This window comes from Narcine bancroftii, chromosome 14 (genome assembly GCF_036971445.1).
Source record: "Narcine bancroftii isolate sNarBan1 chromosome 14, sNarBan1.hap1, whole genome shotgun sequence".
Lineage (NCBI taxonomy): Eukaryota > Metazoa > Chordata > Chondrichthyes > Torpediniformes > Narcinidae > Narcine > Narcine bancroftii.
The window spans coordinates 51,729,343-51,742,082 of record NC_091482.1 but is presented as its reverse complement, the minus strand read 5'-3'; the positions used below and the strand labels follow the sequence as shown (position 1 = coordinate 51,742,082).

The 12,740-nt window shown below is 41.9% G+C and overlaps 1 protein-coding gene across 2 annotated transcripts in view; it reads right to left on the bottom strand.

Annotated features, from left to right (window-relative positions):
• The window catches only part of bnc1 (basonuclin zinc finger protein 1), a 107,664-nt gene that overhangs the window by 86,469 nt on the left and 8,455 nt on the right, over nt 1-12,740 (bottom strand). The gene's annotated exons all lie outside the window — the stretch shown is intronic.

Sequence of the window (12,740 nt, the reverse complement as noted above, 5' to 3'; positions counted from 1 at the left end):
GATTTCAGAATCATTTTGATTTGGGTCCCTTTAAGCCCACCGGCCTGAGTCGTGCTGCTGTCTCTCCCTCCCTCCATTGCCTGGCCACCTGAGTCACGCAGCCATCTCTCCCCCCTAACCCAGCCGCCCGAGTTGTGGTGTCCTCCAACACCACCCCCCCCCCGCTCCTATACTAGCACCAGGGAATGGCTCCCTTCTCAATTCCCCTGTACTGACACTGGTACAGCGGTTTCAGCTGCGTGGGTGATTATAGGTAGTGACGACGGCCACTGATCCCACTTTAAGCTGCTGCTGGGCCGACTGAAAGCACCACGATGCTGGACAGGCATCAGTATACAGCGATTTGGAGGCACTTATAAAGTAGTGGACCGACATGGGATATTCCAAAGCTGGTGGAGTGAGGGTCATGCTCAACGGTAAGGTACTTATAAAAGTAACGATACTACTAATTACCAACATGGAAGACAATGGGATACAGGGGAGTTGAGCAAGGGTTGTGTCGAGTCATGTTTGGCGCTAAACTCCATCTCTGATGAGCAGATGTCATCTACCAAAGAAAGTGCCGGTTATTGGAGGTTGAGGTTTTTTGGAATCCCAGATGAAAGATTAAGCATCTGTATTTGTCAGTGTTTCTTAAGTATTTTACAGGCATAGAAAGGTAAAATATATACTAATATAACATTTTACGAACTGATGTTAAATAAGGACCATATGTACTTGTTCTGACTTAGATACGAATTCAAGTTAAAGACAGACCTAGGTAATGGAACTCATTTTTAACCCAGGGACTGCCTGTAATGCCTTTGAGCAGTGTGTCCATATGCAACAGTAAATGGTGAAACATTCCAATTATCTCCATCTGCAAGGGGCCATAGACATAAAAGTTCATTTCACAGTCTACTACAGATGTTGACTACGATTGAGGCTACTTAGTATGACTGCCATAGGCTAGAGCTTTTGATAAATGTAGCTATGACAAGCTTCATTTCTTTTTGAATTTTATTGCTCCAAGCATCTAGAATTCCGCTGAGAACTTTCTCCCTCTCCAACTCTCTCGCTCGTCCTTGCTCTTTGCCCTACTATAGAAAGCATTTGAAGGCAAATCATTAAATATATTCAAGGAGGAATGAGATACTGTTCTTTGGATCAAAGAACATTGTCTGATGAGGGCATGCAGAGTCACTGAGGACCCCTTCCACCCTGCACACGGCATCATTCAGCTGCTCCCGTCGGGGAAGGAATATCAGAGCCAGCACCTCCAGGCTGAGGAACAGCTTCTTCCCACGGGCAGTGAGAATGCTGAACGGCCGAAGGAACTGCTCACACTGACCCTCCGAGAGATTCAGGAAGCAATATTTAATTATTTGCGTGCGTGCGTGTGTGTGTTGTTTGTCTGTATGTGTTATGTCTGTTTGGGTGTCTGTGTGTTTTGCACCGAGGACTGGAGAACGGTCTTTCGTTGGGTTGTACTTGTACAATCAGATGACAGTAAACTTGATTTGACTTGAAAGCTGGAAAACATAATGAACGTAGAAGATCGCCCACAATCATCTAGCATGGTGGGCAGGCTGGACTGCCAAATGGCCCAGTCCTGTTCTTACTTTCTCTGTATTTCACCATTGATGTGATCAATGCTCCTTTGTATGAGATCGACTGGTCTGTGTGGAAGTCTTGAAGTTGGGAAAAAGGCATTCAGCATCTGGCACAGCACTCCCTCTGGACTTTTGGAGTGAAATATAGAAAGCAGCAAATAATCTCCTGGATGTGATGTCGTCCACATATTCCGGCTCATAAATCTGAAACCTAATTGCAGAATTGTAGCGACACTCAAAGGAAATCAAGCAGCAACAAACCATGCAGGTGTCGGTGACCTCTTTGATAGGTGTTGTTGAATGAGCGTTTACCCTGAGAAAAACCGAAGTGCTGGGTTACAAAGTGTTATCTCTGTTCGATGTCAGAATCAGCCCGTCTCCATTCATCCAATCTCCATTCAGCGCACAAGTAAGCTAACATCTCCACAAACGTGGCATCCACCACATTCTGCCCTTCAAATGCAACTTTGTTGTGAATATCAGGGGTACTAGTTATGTAAAAAAAAAATTGGAACATTCAAAATTTCTCACACTCGGACTCCAACTGTGTAAAAATGGTTTTGGAAGGTAATTAAACTGAATATTCAGTTCAATCCTTTTTACTCGGCAGCAGTAAAATTAATGGTATATTTGTAACCTTTCAAATGGCCCCTGGGAGTTTGAAAAAATACCCCATCACTGGAAATGCAGATGTTAAGGGATCCCCAAAAAGGAGGACACATCTCACAGAAACCTGAAAATTCAGATAACATGGACTGAGCAATCCACAATAATCAGAAATTATATTTTTGCCATGTCTCGCGTCATGAAACGTGAGTTAACACGTTTGGTTCCTGTAAATTTAAATTTAATTATTTCTCCAAAAAGACACTCTCAAGGCATTTTGACCATTCCTTTCCCCAAAGGGCTATACCATGAAGTGTTGGTACACAGAGCAGTTAATGCAATCTGATGGTAGACAGAGGCAGTCTTCGCTGTAATTAGAAAAGATCACTGTGAGAGTATCCATTCTCATGGCATAACAAGAGACCAGTCCCCCTCACTGAGTCCTTACTGGTTCCATCAGTTCCATCCCTACCTGTCTTATTCCACTGTAGTCCTTATTCTCTCTCCTGCATGCTCTTTTCATATTATTTATTTATATCTGGGTCAATGTACAATGCCTATCTATTCCATCAACGTGTCTTTGATATGTGGGACGAAGCCGTAAAACCTGAAGAAAACCCACAGAACATGGATGGTGCCAAGGGGGGCATTCGTAGGCATTGCCCTCCTAAATGAGTTACTGTGCTGCCCCTCCACTCCAGCAGAGTGAGTTTCAAATGTCAGATAGTGCCCCACTGCCCCCTCCCACGGTTACCCTAATACCCCGCCGATTAGACTTGCTCTGACGCCAACTCTTCTACAGAGAGAATATGCTGTGACAGTGTATACAGAGTATATAGATATACATAGATATGCTTTTGGGAGATAAATTGGGAAAGGTTTGTTGGAGTAGGTCACATACAAACACTTTAAAACAGATCTTATTTGAAATACTGGAGCTCTGCCCCATGGTAGATGTATTGACTCCAGAGCTTTGAAGAGTGCTCAAGAGACTTCACTAATGGATTGTTGTTTACAAAAGGCAACAGATGAAAGAGCTTATTGGAGCCACTTATTGTCTGGAGGAGAGCTTACTATTGTAAGAGGGTCGAGTGGTTTTGCAAGCAGAGAGAGTCAAACAGGCTTTCTGTCACAGAGAGAGAGAGAGAGAGAGAGAGAGAGAGAGAGAGAGAGAGAGAGAGAGAGAGAGAGAGGGAGAGAGAGAGACACACACACAGAGATCAGTTCTGCAATGTTAGAGCCAGCAGAAATAGCTGGGACTTGAACAGGACAAGCTGGCAAGCTTGAGGACAGCCATTTGGATGATGGCCTGGTTAAAGCCCTTGTGATGCATGCAAGAGGAGAGGACTGGTTGTCTAATGTTTCACTTGGAATAAGTGAAACAGAAAGGAACTCTGTGATGACTTGAAGGAAAGAGGTGATCATCTGGAGAACCCTGAAGGGGGCAAGTTTCATCAGCAAGACACTGAAGTGGCCGATTAAAAAGGAACAACAAATCTCTCTCTGACAAGAACCTTCCTGAGCGGTATCTATTTACCTTTCAAGTACCAAAGCCTGGTGAACTTTATAAATGTGAAATTCTGTGCACAGTATAAGAGTTGCCTGCAACCAGTGAACTTAGAGGAATGAGAAATGGGTTTGGACTGTGAACCAAAGAACTTTTCTGAACTTACACATACAATACATTCACGTGCGCTTAGAATTAGAAGGGGGGGTTAAGTTATGTTAAATAAGTTAATAGAGATAAGTTAAAGTGTGATTCTATTTTCATGTTTAAAGATAATTAAAAGCAACTTTTGCTTAAGTAACCATTTGTCGTGGTGAATATCTATTGCTGCTGGGTTTTGGGGTCCTCTGGGCTCGTAACATTTTAAACTCTGTACAGAGAGATCCCTCCACAGTTCCCTTGAAGGAACACTTCAGAAGGAAGGGCTCAGGCCCGAAACGTCAGGAACATATCTTTACCTCCTATGGACTCTGCGAGACTGGATGAATTCCTCCAGCATTTCTGCGTTTTGCCTACAAACACACCGTCCGAAGACTTCATTTTGAAACTGTACCCTGGGTGGTAATGGACAAAACTTGTGACGCAACATAAAATCATCTCTGAGCATGTGGTAGCATTTTTAATTCCTCCTCCATATGTTGTGCCAACTTCAATCAGGGCAACCAAAATGCAACTAAGATGATCTCAAAGGAGAGTTATGGCTCCAACTTCTGATCACACTTTCAATACAAATCTTTACATTATCTTTCCTTAAATGGATGGAATGACTAAAATAAAAGGATGTATCAGCCCACAGATATGTCATTCCCATTCGACATGGATTTGTTAAACATCTATATGGTCAACATCAGTAAAAACATCATAATTGGGAATAAAGTCGTTATTTCATGAAATAGTGGTGTCAGCTTTATTTCTTTATTCCAGGGTTGGTGTCAAAGGAATATTTGCAGTTACAATGTACAAGAAAAAGGAGAGAAAAAAAATCACAAGCTCTTTTAAGAGAAAAAAAAATGTTCCACTAATATTGAACACATTATATAAAGAGGTGACAAAGATTGATTGTGGTGCAGGTCAAAACCATTGAATTGCAGATGTAATCGTCAATGCCATGTGTATAGTCGAGTGGGAAGGGGAAGTCAGCACAATTAGATTCTGCAGGAATAAGGGCAAATATAAGCCAGATTGGAATTTTTTTTTCTACCATCTATTTATTTTCATTCGCTGTTCAATTACAAACCAATTCCCTTCAATGCTTCGTTTTAATCTTTTAGTCGGAGTTTTAACAGGCTGGGTAGTTTTGCTTTCTTCAACTGGTACAGTTTGCTCCCTGCTCCGGAACCAGACTTTTCTGAGCACCCCTGGAAGAGGTGAGGGAATGAGAATAATACGAATGGAGGATGGTTACATGATATAGGGCGGTCATTCAACACGGAGCACCAAAGGAACGTCCTCATCGCAGAGGGCGGTAAAGAGTTCTGAAGACCAGATTGACGTTGGCCATAAAAGAGCAGGAGGACAAATGTTTGAAAGATTGGGGAATTCAGGGCTTTGGGGTATTAGCACAAAAGAGGAGCCATGGGTTAGATCCGAGCAGTTGGGTGTGGCTTCATCAGCTAAGGGGCTTGGAGAGAAAGCAGGAATTGGGTATCGGAGTCAAATAATCACCCATGGTTATATTGAATGGGGGAGTGGGATCGAAGGATGAAATGGCCTTCTGCTGCTCCTCCTTCTATGTTTCTGTTATACTGAATAGCAGGCAAAACCGAGGGCCTAGGTGGCTTACTTCGACACCTAGTTTCTTGTGATGATATAGTCTTGACGATTTAAAATCGACTTTGGGCAATGAATGTACACCTGAGCTGTGGGCTGTAATTATTTACCAGTTTAGAAATGATGGAATGGAAACATTTCCTTTGATTGATCTGAGATATTTTCCCTACTTTTGATACTGCATAACAAGATCATAATTTAAGCATTTAACCCTATTGTACGCAGTGTATTATGGGGATGTATTGGGTGTATATTTTTCGAGTCTCTTTCCCTCTCTTTGTTGGGATGGTGTGGATGCAAATTTTGCTGATAAATTATTTGAAGTACCCGTTAATTAAATTGATATTCAGTACATCCTAATGTTTTCTGGACTTTAAACAGTTTTGCTGTATTCAGAAATTACATACAATTCCAATGAGTTCTGTAATTTTAACTGGACATTTCCTGCATCAACAATTGAAAGGAAAATGCTCCTGTCACCATCGACTATTTAGAAGCTGAAGTGTTGGTTGTCGGAATGTGTCAAATCACTTCAAAAACACCGTTAAGTCCATTAAAAGACAATATGTATTAAAATTTCTTGTGGCCATTTATAATTATGGATTAATTCTATTAATAAGTGCAAATGCACAAGATATATGAACAATACGGAAATATTTACAATATAATGTTTTGACCAGGCATACAAAAAAAGCACTAAAAATAGGGAAACTCTAAAGTCTGCAGATGCTGCGACTGGAGTAACAATGCACTCGAATGCTGGAGGAACTCAGTTGGTCTTGCAGCGTTGCTAGGAGATGGGGATATTTTGCTGGCATATTCGATGAAGAAGGGCTCAGGCCCTAAATGTCAGCAAAATATCTCCATTTCCTACGGACGCTGCAAGACTGGCTGAGATCCTCCAGCATCTCGGAAAATTTTTGAACAATTCCAAGCAATATTTGCCCTGCGATTATGCATTAGCTTTGACAAGTAATTTTCCGAAACAAAAGATAACTTTTGCATTTCTTGTTATTTTCAAGGAGGCCATTCAGCCTTTTGAGCCAGTGCCTGCTATCCAAATCATCTCGTTCCCCCCATTTACTTTCCCTAGAATTTTTATTTTCTGATACAACACCCACTTTGACATCCGCCTCCTGTACTCGAGTGTGTTTTTTTTGTATTCTATTTGCACATGTCTGGGAAGGGGGAGGAAACTGCAGGACACAGGGAAACCAACAGAGTCACAGGGAGGCTGCTCAAGAGGTCACAAACGAACAGAGGTCGGTGGAGCTCCAAGACTGACCCTCCACCTGAACCAGCAACGTGGCAACCCACTGGAATTTTAAGTGCTTCCTGGGAATTCTAATCAAACAACTACATCAGCAACTGTGGAAGGGACAATGGTCACTTCAAATTGAAACCCAACGTCAAGCAAATAAAAGAACCTGGGTACAGGACAGAATCGACAAACTATGACGAACTTCCCTCTATCTAGAGCAAGAATGGTTTCTTCTGGGGAATTTGGCAGTTAAAAAGTTAACTTCTCCAGATGTAAATCTAAAAGTATTAAAATTGAATGGTCAATAGCCAGGAAATGTATAGAAATAACATGGAAATCTGATTCCCTACTTCACACTGATCATTGGAACGTGGAAGAGCAAAGTTGTATTCCCGTTGAGAAGTCTTAGGAATAGATAAAGTACGTTCGTCGAAATTTGGCAATTTTAGATTACCTAAATGTCCAGATTGCATTAATTAATTTTGATATTTGTCAATTAATATACCCCTTATTAGAATTTTAAGAAAGTACAACTCCAATTATCCAAAATGGCCAAGAACCAGCCTTTTTAAAAAAAAACAACCCAGTGGCAACCAAAAACCACTTGTACCAGTGTTTAAACAACGTTAAGGCTTTTTAAGCATTAAAATGCTTAATTCTCACCAAAAAAAAAGCTTCCCACCACCAATCACCGACACCTCCCCAGCGATACTCCGCTCCTACCAGGAGCCCGAAATCCTCGCTCCTGCCGGCAGCCTGACTTCCCCGCTGCTGCCAGGACCCTGATGTCCTCGCTCCTGTCAGGAGTCTGACATCCCCAATCCTGCCAGGAGCCCAAAGTCCGCCCCTGCTCGGGAGGCCGCTCTCCTTGATGACGTGGGACAAAGGATTCCACCGACAACTTGCAGCTGGGAGACACTGGCACTCAGTTTGAAGGAGGGAGGGCTGGAGAGAAAAGTCAATAGGGGAAGGTAAGGAAGAAATGGAAGTGGGGGTGGGCACGAAACGAAGACAATTGTTCTAATTTCATGACAGGTGATTTTTGTTTATAAATTCTGAGGTCAGTTCAGCTCCTAAAAAAGTTCGGATTTCTGATTTATCCCCATTTATCCGGGGAAAAAATATTAGGATAAATGAGGATTTCGGAGAATCCGATTTCGGATAATCGGAATTGTACTGCATTTTTAAAATGACGCGACTCTGAGATGATGAATTTTGCTCCTGTTGCTTTTTTGTTTTCTATTTTTGTTCCTTTTATCTCCCTCTAGTCCCTGCTTCTGTCCCCTTTTCTTTCAGCTCTGGGAAGGGAGCGCTGGGAGAAGAGGGGCTCTCCTTTTATTTGGACCTTATGGATGTTTTTCTATTCAATTATGATTTCTATTATAATAATTGAGTCCTATATTGTGTATTTTCTTAAAGCAAATAAAATAATCAATAAAAACAATCTATGATTGATCTTCTCACTAATAATGACCCACTAATAATTATTTTCTTTGAGAGATGGCACATGAAATGAAAACAATGATTGCTGGACCTCTATTATATCCACGTGCTTTTATGGATTATCTCCCTATGTATATAATGGAAATTCCGGTGTCAATTCCTCACTTCATTTTCCTTGGTTACTGAAATCCTTACATGGACAACATTCTTTAATTGAAGGAAGCAATTACAATGTGTGTGAACTCAGATGTTCAGTTATGCTACCTGGCTGATCAGAAGAAATCTGATTACAGGCAACTAACTCATTGTGGTATAAAGTGTTCAGGCTATGAGGTTCAGGAGAAAATAGGAAGAACACAAACCAGTCCTCATCGAGGGGTCAGCAGTGAAGAGAGTATGGAACTTCAAATTCCTGGGTGTCAAAATCTCTGAGGATCTGTACTGGGGCCTCTGCGCTGATGCAATCACGAAGCAGGCTCTCCAGCGGCTATATCTCATGAGGAGTTTGAGGAGATTTGGTATGTCACCAAAGATTCTCAAGTATTTCTACACCTTCATGCACATGGTGAGCATTCTGTCTGGTTGTATGGAGGTGTCATTGAACAAGACAGGAAAACAAAATTCTAGATAATGGTTAACACTGCCAGCGACATCATGCCAGTCTCCAGCTATTGAGGACATCTACGAGAGGAGGTATCTGAAGAAAGGAGCCTCTATCTTTAAGGACCCTTACAAGTTCCCTAGTAAAATGGGATTATCTCTGTAAGGGATAGCATAGACAGGAAGGACCGAATGGTCACAGTTACTATTTCACACAAGCACAAGTCACAGCCCAGCAATAATTTGATACATTGGAAGAACTGAGGGAAGGTTTGTCACAGTCTGTTCCAGAATTCGATTCATTTGTGATTTTGCAAAGAGAGAACCTTTCTGACGGCTGAAGAGAAGGCAGTTTTTTGAAGCAGCTCTTGTGGCCAACCATATCTGTGGAATTCAGAGCAAAGCATGCTCTGTGAATGACTGGGCCTTCACTTTGATTGTGACCAACAGTGAAGGTCACTTGGAGAGACTGCTTCATTTTAAGTGTGACGAGCCGTGCAGATACTTGGAGAGACCGGTGCCAGGGTCTTGGAAGCTTTGTGGAAGCCGCCCAGTTCGAGTCTTGCCTACAAAAGGACCAGGGGTGTTATGACCATAGCTCTTGTGGATGGACAATTTTTACAAAGGCCACACAAGGAGAATTCATGAGTCTGTAGCTTCCACAACTCCAGTCGTCCCATCAGTTCCACATGAATTCTGGGCATCAAACTTCAAAGGCCTTTGCTTCAACACTGAATTTGAAAGACTGAATTTTGAAGTAACTTTCTAGATTTTGGCCTGGACAGTAATGGTTTGGAGTAGGATTACATAGGTTACATTAAGGGCTGAAGGGCCTGTACTGTACACAAGTACAACTGGGCATAGTTGGGGATAGATTTAGTGTTAAGGATAGTTTGAAAGTTAAGAGGTATAAATAAAATTAGTGTTTTAAAATTAAACACTGTCTGGTTCATTGTCTAATGCTGCTTGTTACACATGGTTCGTAACACCAGGCCATGCCCTCTTCGCACCGCTACCATCAGAGAAAAAGGTACAGGAGCCCGAAGACAAGCACCCAGCAGCATAAGGTCAGCTTCTTCCCCTCTGCCATCAGACTCCTGAATGGACAATAAACCCCAGCCCCCACCTCACTTTCCCCTATTTTCTTGCACTATTTATTTATTTTTAGAAATATCATTTATTGCCATATCTTCACGATAAAGCTGGGGCAGATTGGTCAAGTTGTTGAGGGGAGAGATTGCCCTCAGTCATGCACAGTCCTGATATTATTTCCCTAAATGTAAGGTACACAGACAAAGCTGCAAAGATCGAAGCTGTGCCCTTGTGCTCAAAAGAATTTGGCAGGGTCACCACTGGATATTCAAAAGAAATAACATCCACTGCTGCTACAATCTATTCAACCTGTTCGCCCTCAATGAAGATTTTGGGTGTATTTTATGAATCTTGGGCTGCCGATGACAAAAGTCTCCCTCATGTACAATTTATTTTAAATGATATCATCTACTTTGTGATTTTCTGTAACTATACTAGTATGTGGCCCATGAAGCAAGCTGTTTGGGTCAGTCCAAGCACGCCTGGATATCCAGTCAGTGCAGGTGTTATGCAAATGTTGTCTTAGGCCTGGGTAAGGATAGATGCAGACACCAGAAAAGTAGTAAAAATTTTAGAGATGATAAAAATTGAAGGCATGTTGATGCACATGTTCTTCAGGCAATAGCAATGTGATTATGCTTAACAATAGGAAGATTCAATACTGAGCAGCAGAAATGTCTTATCAATGTCATAACAGCCGCGAAAGATTCTTTTACCTTTGTGGCGAATGTACGCTTAATGCTAAATTCAATAAGAGTTACTGTAATGTTTCTCCAACTTCCTACGTGATACCGCAAATCTGAAATCACCTTTGCGTTTGGCTTGAAGTTGTCTATCACGATCCCCAATCTTTTTTTCAGGAGGCAAATTGTTACCCAGTGTTACCTGATCAATAGTGCAAGCCTGGTGAGAAAACTTCCAAATTTATGTTTATTCTTTGGCCGTGGATAACGTCATCAAACCTTCCCTCAGTTCTTCCAATGTATCAAATTATTGCTGGGCTGTGACTTGTGCTTGTGTGAAATAGTAACTGTGACCATTCGGTCCTTCCTGTCTATGCTATCCCTTACAGAGATAATCCCATTTTACTAGGGAACTTGTAAGGGTCCTTAAAGATAGAGGCTCCTTTCTTCAGATACCTCCTCTCGTAGATGTCCTCAATAGCTGGAGACTGGCATGATGTCGCTGGCAGTGTTAACCATTATCTAGAATTTTGTTTTAAAAAAAAAGAACAAAAAGATGTCCAAATTCTAAAACAATAGTCTGCGGGAACCCTTGCTCAGATCATGTCTGAATACCATCTGGACTGGCTGCTTTTGGCCATGTTGTAACAATTTTGACTAATCACCATGATTAGTCACATGATTAGACTAAACAGTCACATGATTAGACCAAACAGTCACATGAAGAATTATCAAAAATTTTGCCTTTTTATCATTTCTAACAATAGAGACATTCAATCCATCATAACCTGTGTAATGTGTCTCAAGGTTTACGCACATCTTGTTTGCCGCAGATACTTTGGAAATGAATAGGGCTATCGACACAGCACACAAACTTTAAGAGAATAGGTAAACTGAAACAGTTAACTCTCTAAAACAGTGAATGGTTTGATAGACCAAAAATATCTGATTATGGAAGGTTGACAGCGCCAGGGTTTTTTTTTTACTTTGCAGTGCCGAAGGACCGAGAGGTGTTTAAAGGGATTTTTACACAGAGATCCCGCAATACCGCTGGGGGTGGTAGTGGAGACTGATACAATAGGGATATTCAAAAGACCCTTAGAAAGGCACGTGGATGCAAGAATAGAAATAGAGGGGTATGGACGTGAAGTTTGGAAAATCTAGATGGTTGTGGAGTAGGATTACATAGGTTACATTAAGGGCTGAAGGGCCTGTACTGTGCTGTAACGTATGTTCTAACATCATGCACTTTTATTTCTGAGACACTTCTTTGCAAAGTGCATTTCTGCAGTTGCTTTCCCTGTGTTCAATTTTACATTGCTAATACTTTCCAACACAGTCATCAGGGATCCCATGCTCTCTCTCCATGTAGCAACTTGGTGTAATCAATCTCAGTTGCTAGACAAAGACAGTAATTTACTTGCGCTTCAGTTCATAAGAGATGCAGTTAGGTCATAAATCTGGATAAAAGAGAAAATGGTAACAAGACTAGGACCCCCCCTTTGGATAAAATAGTCGCACCGTGATCTTTAGTCGCATTGTGAAGGTGTTTTAAACATGATCCTTATCTCATGGGGAGTAACAGAATATGTTAGATAGGCAGCGTCAAATGACCTGAGAGTCCTCTTGAAGCTCGAAGAAGGAATCTGATGAGACTGGGGTTCTTCAAGCTCAACCGCGGATAACTTACAGACTAAATTCCTATTGCATTTGGTGCCTCTGGCTGGACATGCAATTGAAAAGGCCGTTTTTTTGCCATTGATTAATTCATGAACAAAATTCAGCACATTTAAGGCTCATCGGGCTTGAAATTCTAAACATGCAGTTCATGCAGTTTTGAAAATCTATTCCAGATCCTCCATGTGTGAGGCAGACATGTGGTTTGGAGGTCCTCAGAAGTGTGGGGCGATGACAAGTGCTTGTGCATTCGAGGCCTACAAACAGCATGGCTCCCTCACATGGTTATACCCCCAACTGAAAAGCTGAAACCCGATTTAGAGTTAATTGGGGAGGCTCAGTCCATGCCTGTGGATCTTTCACTAAACAGATCCTCCAAGTGTTTTGCTTGGCGTTCAATCTCACCACCCCCCCTCCCCCCATTCCTTTCCCTGGCTGTGAATCTTGGTAAAGCCCCCGTTCCTCAATGACCAAAACAGACATCAGCCATGCTGCCTTTCCCCTATCTG